Genomic DNA, 6,000 nt, shown 5'->3' with positions numbered 1-6,000 from the left:
ATCATCATCAGACCTTCATCAGCCCTCGGAGTGTGTCTGCTGGACATCCCTGACACACACACACACACACCACTGTCATTTGGCTTGTTTGATTACGCTTTCAATCGTACCATTGCACAACTGCAAAATAACATACATGCATCATCATCATCATCATCATCACCGGTTTTATGGTTTTGTCAATCACATGAGCTTGTTTACCACAAAATAAAACAATTAATTACATCTTTTTATCTCACAGACAGCAACATAGTGTCGGCCCAGATCCGGCCCACATCTGGTACATTTGCATTCCACACATACCAGATGTGGGCCGGATGTGGGCCGACACCATGTTGCTTTCTGGGTATTAGAAAAAAAAGTTAAAAGTCGCAATTTTTATTCATGCTTCTACATACATTCACACACTACTGTTATACAATTTATCACATAACCAATAGCTTTACATCACATGAGCTTGTTTCTACCACAGAATAAAAAAATTAATTGCATCTTTGTATCTCACAATTGTGTTTTTCTCTCTCACGGCCCACATCTGGTATGCGTGGAATGCAAGTGTGCCAGATGTGTGCCGGATCTGGGCCGACACCATGATGTTGCTGTCTGTGTATTGAGATAAAAAGATGCAATTACATTTTTTTTAAAGTCACATTTTTTATTCATGCTTCCCTACACATCACACACACAGCTGTTAAAGTTGTACAATATGAGTGTGACTCCTTTGTTCTGAATAAAGTGTGTTATAGCCTATCATCACAGTGTTTCTGAACATGAACATTCATCGATGTAAAGATAGCCTTACTAGCTAAGAAAGAGTTTCAGTCATTCTACTTTAAACCTTCATGTTAGGATACTTGTCGTTTCTTTGTACTTACTTATTTGTGAAATTTACTGCGTGAAAATCGTATCAAACTTTTCTTCAGTAGAGAGAGAGAGAGAGAGAGAGAGAGAGAGAGAGAGAGAGAGAGAGAGAGAGAGAGAGAGAGAGAGAGAGAGAGAGAGAGGAACTGCATTCATAAAAAAGGTAAATCAAGCGTAATAAACATTTACAGGCTGTGAAGATTCCCCGAAGAAAACTAAAATCACACTAAAGAATCATGAAGAATTCACGAACGCACACGATAACGAGATCAGACCTGCCCAACACACACACACACACACACACAGAATTCGCATATTTGTATAGCGCTTTTCACAATGCAAATCGTTTCAAAGCAGCTTTACAGAAAGTGCATGAGTCCATATTACAGTTTAGTGATCTGTTTATCAGAAGTAACTGTCTAAGTTATGCATTTCAGAAATGTACACAAAACACGCGCGCACACACACACACACACACACACACGAACTCGCGTCTAAAGTTCGTGTCGGATCCACTCGTGTTGAATACACAGATACTCACTGTTCGTCGAGCGGATCAGATCTGCTTCTCTTCTGTAGATCCGGAGCTCACGGGGGAATGCGTGGAATTCACTCACCGAGCCACGTCATCACACACACACACACACTGGCAAAGATCTACTTTGTGTGTGTGTCGCTCTGGATAAAAGCATCTGCCTTATGTAAAAATGGAAATCTCATTTGTAATGCTGGTCACTAACAACAAAGATGACCATAAAAACTAACATTATTTTCAGGTCTGGGATTTGATCTAAAAAAATTGTTTTGGATTCATTCACTTCATTTTTTTCAAGAAGGGAAAAATACTGTCTGGTTACCAACATTCTTCAAAACACCTTCTTCAGTGTTTAACAGAAGAGCTCACAGGTGTGGAACAGTGTGATTAACTGTATTTTTGGGTGAACTGTCCCTTTAAGAGTTTGGTGTCGAGAAACTTCCACTCAGCGTTGCGCGACTGAACTTTGTTGGGACCAAACTTAAATTGAGTTTTTTATAATCGTTATTTGTGCGAAATAAAGTTAATAATACCAATCAAATTTTATGTTTGATTTGAAATTATTTGGTAGTTGGCTGCTGAATAGAGCTGCATGATTCATCTTTAAAGATCAAGATCTCGATTCAAACGCACAGCCCGCTTCGAGTCATTGAATCATTCAAGATATTAGCTAAAAAAAATGCAGATTCATCCAGTAATGAAACAAATCTTTATGAGTCATTGAATCATTCAAGATATTCATTAAAAACGCAGATTCAACCAGTAATGAAACGAATGATTCCATGAGTCCCTCGTAAAGATTTGTTTCATTACTGGATGAATCTGCGTTTTTTAACTAATATCTTGAATGATTCAATGACTCATAAAGATTTGTTTCATTACTGGATGAATCTGCATTTTTTAACTAATATCTTGAATGATTCAATGACTCTCTCGTAAAGATTTAAGATATTCGTTAAAAAAAACGCAGATTCATCCAGTAATGAAACAAATCTTAATGAGGGAGTCATTGAATCATTCAAGATATTAATTAAAAAACACAGATTCATCCAGTAATGAAACAAATCTTTATGGAGGAGTCATTGAATCATTCAATAACATTCGTTAAAAAAAACGCAGATTCATCCAGTAATGAAACAAATCTTTATGGAGGAGTCATTGAATCATTCAATGACATTCGTTAAAAAAAATGCAGATTCATCCAGTAATGAAACAAATCTTTATGAGGGAGTCATTGAATCATTCAAGATATTCGTTAAAAAACGCAGATTCATCCAGTAACGAAACAAATCTTTATGAGGGAGTCATTGAATCATTCAAGATACTCGTTAAAAAACGCAGATTCATCCAGTAACGAAACAAATCTTTATGAGGGAGTCATTGAATCATTCAATGACATTCGTTAAAAAACACAGATTCATCCAGTAATGAAACAAATCTTTATGGAGGAGTCATTGAATCATTCAATGATATTCGTTAAAAAAACGCAGATTCATCCAGTAATGAAACAAATCTTTATGAGGGAGTCATTGAATCATTCAATGACATTCGTTAAAAAAATGCAGATTCATCCAGTAATGAAACAAATCTTTATGAGGGAGTCATTGAATCATTCAAGATATTAGTTAAAAAACGCAATTCATCCAGTAATGAAACAAATCTTTATGAGGGAGTCATTGAATTATTCAAGATATTCGTCCAGTAATGAAACAAATCTTTATGAGTGAGTCATTGAATCATTCAAGATATTAGTTTAAAAAAAATGCAGATTCATCCAGTAATGAAACAAATCTTTATGAGTCATTGAATCATTCAAGATATTCATTAAAAACGCAGATTCAACCAGTAATGAAACGAATGATTCCATGAGTCCCTCGTAAAGATTTGTTTCATTACTGGATGAATCTGCGTTTTTTAACTAATATCTTGAATGATTCAATGACTCATAAAGATTTGTTTCATTACTGGATGAATCTGCATTTTTTAACTAATATCTTGAATGATTCAATGACTCCCTCGTAAAGATTTAAGATATTCGTTAAAAAAAACGCAGATTCATCCAGTAATGAAACAAATCTTAATGAGGGAGTCATTGAATCATTTAAGATATTAATTAAAAAACGCAGATTCATCCAGTAATGAAACAAATCTTTATGAGGGATTCATTGAATCATTTAATGACATTTGTTAAAAAACGCAGATTCATCCAGTAACGAAACAAATCTTTATGAGGGAGTCATTGAATCATTCAAGATACTCGTTAAAAAACGCAGATTCATCCAGTAACGAAACAAATCTTTATGGAGGAGTCATTGAATCATTCAATGATATTCGTTAAAAAAACGCAGATTCATCCAGTAATGAAACAAATCTTTATGAGGGAGTCATTGAATCATTCAATGACATTCGTTAAAAAACACAGATTCATCCAGTAACGAAACAAATCTTTATGGAGGAGTCATTGAATCATTCAATGATATTCGTTAAAAAAACGCAGATTCATCCAGTAATGAAACAAATCTTTATGAGGGAGTCATTGAATCATTCAATGACATTCGTTAAAAAACACAGATTCATCCAGTAACGAAACAAATCTTTATGAGGGAGTCATTGAATCATTCAAGATATTCGTTAAAAAACGCAGATTCATCCAGTAACGAAACAAATCTTTATGAGTGAGTCATTGAATCATTTAATGACATTTGTTAAAAAAAGCAGATTCATCCAGTAATGAAACAAATCTTTATGAGGGATTCATTGAATCATTTAATGACATTTGTTAAAAAACGCAGATTCATCCAGTAACGAAACAAATCTTTATGGAGGAGTCATTGAATCATTCAATGACATTCGTTAAAAAAACGCAGATTCATCCAGTAATGAAACAAATCTTTATGAGGGAGTCATTGAATAATTCAAGATACTCGTTAAAAAACGCAGATTCATCCAGTAACGAAACAAATCTTTATGAGGGAGTCATTGAATCATTTAATGACATTCGTTAAAAAACACAGATTCATCCAGTAACGAAACAAATCTTTATGGAGGAGTCATTGAATCATTCAAGATATTCGTTAAAAAACGCAGATTCATCCAGTAACGAAACAAATCTTTATGAGGGAGTCATTGAATCATTCAATGACATTCGTTAAAAAACACAGATTCATCCAGTAATGAAACAAATCTTTATGAGGGATTCATTGAATCATTCAAGATATTCGTTAAAAAACGCAGATTCATCCAGTAACAAAACAAATCTTTATGAGGGAGTCATTGAATCATTCAAGATACTCGTTAAAAAACGCAGATTCATCCAGTAACGAAACAAATCTTTACGAGGGACTCATGGAATCATTCAAGATATTAGTTTAAAAACGCAGATTCATCCAGTAACGAAACAAATCTTTATGAGGGATTCATTGACTCATTCAATGACATTCGTTAAAAAATGCAGATTCATCCAGTAACGAAACAAATCTTTATGAGGGATTCATTGACTCATTCAATGACATTCGTTAAAAAACGTAGATTCATCCAGTAATGAAACATCTTTATGAGGGAGTCATTGAATCATTCAAGATATTCGTTAAAAAACGCAGATTCATCCAGTAACGAAACAAATCTTTATGGAGGAGTCATTGAATCGTTCAATGACATTCGTTAAAAAACACAGATTCATCCAGTAATGAAACAAATCTTTATGAGGGAGTCATTGAATCATTCAAGATATTCGTTAAAAAACGCAGATTCATCCAGTAATGAAACAAATCTTTATGAGGGAGTCATTGAATCATTCAAGATATTCGTTAAAAAACGCAGATTCATCCAGTAATGAAACAAATATTTATGGAGGAGTCATTGAATCATTCAATGACATTCGTTAAAAAAAACGCAGATTCATCCAGTAAGGAAACAAATCTTTATGAGGGAGTCATTGAATCATTCAAGATATTCGTTAAAAAACGCAGATTCATCCAGTAACGAAACAAATCTTTACGAGGGACTCATGGAATCATTCAATGACATTCGTTAAAAAATGCAGATTCATCCAGTAACGAAACAAATCTTTATGAGGGATTCATTGAATCATTCAATGGCATTCGTTAAAAAACGCAGATTCATCCAGTAATGAAACAAATCTTTATGAGGGAGTCATTGAATCATTCAAGATATTAGTTTAAAAACGCAGATTCATCCAGTAATGAAACAAATCTTTATGAGGGATTCATTGAATCATTCAATGGCATTCGTTAAAAAACGCAGATTCATCCAGTAATGAAACAAATCTTTATGAGGGATTCATTGAATCATTCAATGGCATTCGTTAAAAAACGCAGATTCATCCAGTAATGAAACAAATCTTTATGGAGGAGTCATTGAATCATTCAATGGCATTCGTTAAAAAACGCAGATTCATCCAGTAATGAAACAAATCTTTATGAGGGAGTCATTGAATCATTCAAGATATTAGTTTAAAAACGCAGATTCATCCAGTAATGAAACAAATCTTTATGAGGGATTCATTGAATCATTCAATGGCATTCGTTAAAAAACGCAGATTCATCCAGTAATGAAACAAATCTTTATGAGGGAGTCATTGAATC

The sequence above is a fragment of the Rhinichthys klamathensis genome, unplaced genomic scaffold (assembly GCF_029890125.1).
Source record: "Rhinichthys klamathensis goyatoka isolate OS25496 unplaced genomic scaffold, OSU_Roscu_1.1 h1tg000847l_1, whole genome shotgun sequence".
Classification (NCBI taxonomy): Eukaryota; Metazoa; Chordata; class Actinopteri; order Cypriniformes; family Leuciscidae; genus Rhinichthys; species Rhinichthys klamathensis.
Note: the sequence above shows the minus strand (reverse complement) of the source record.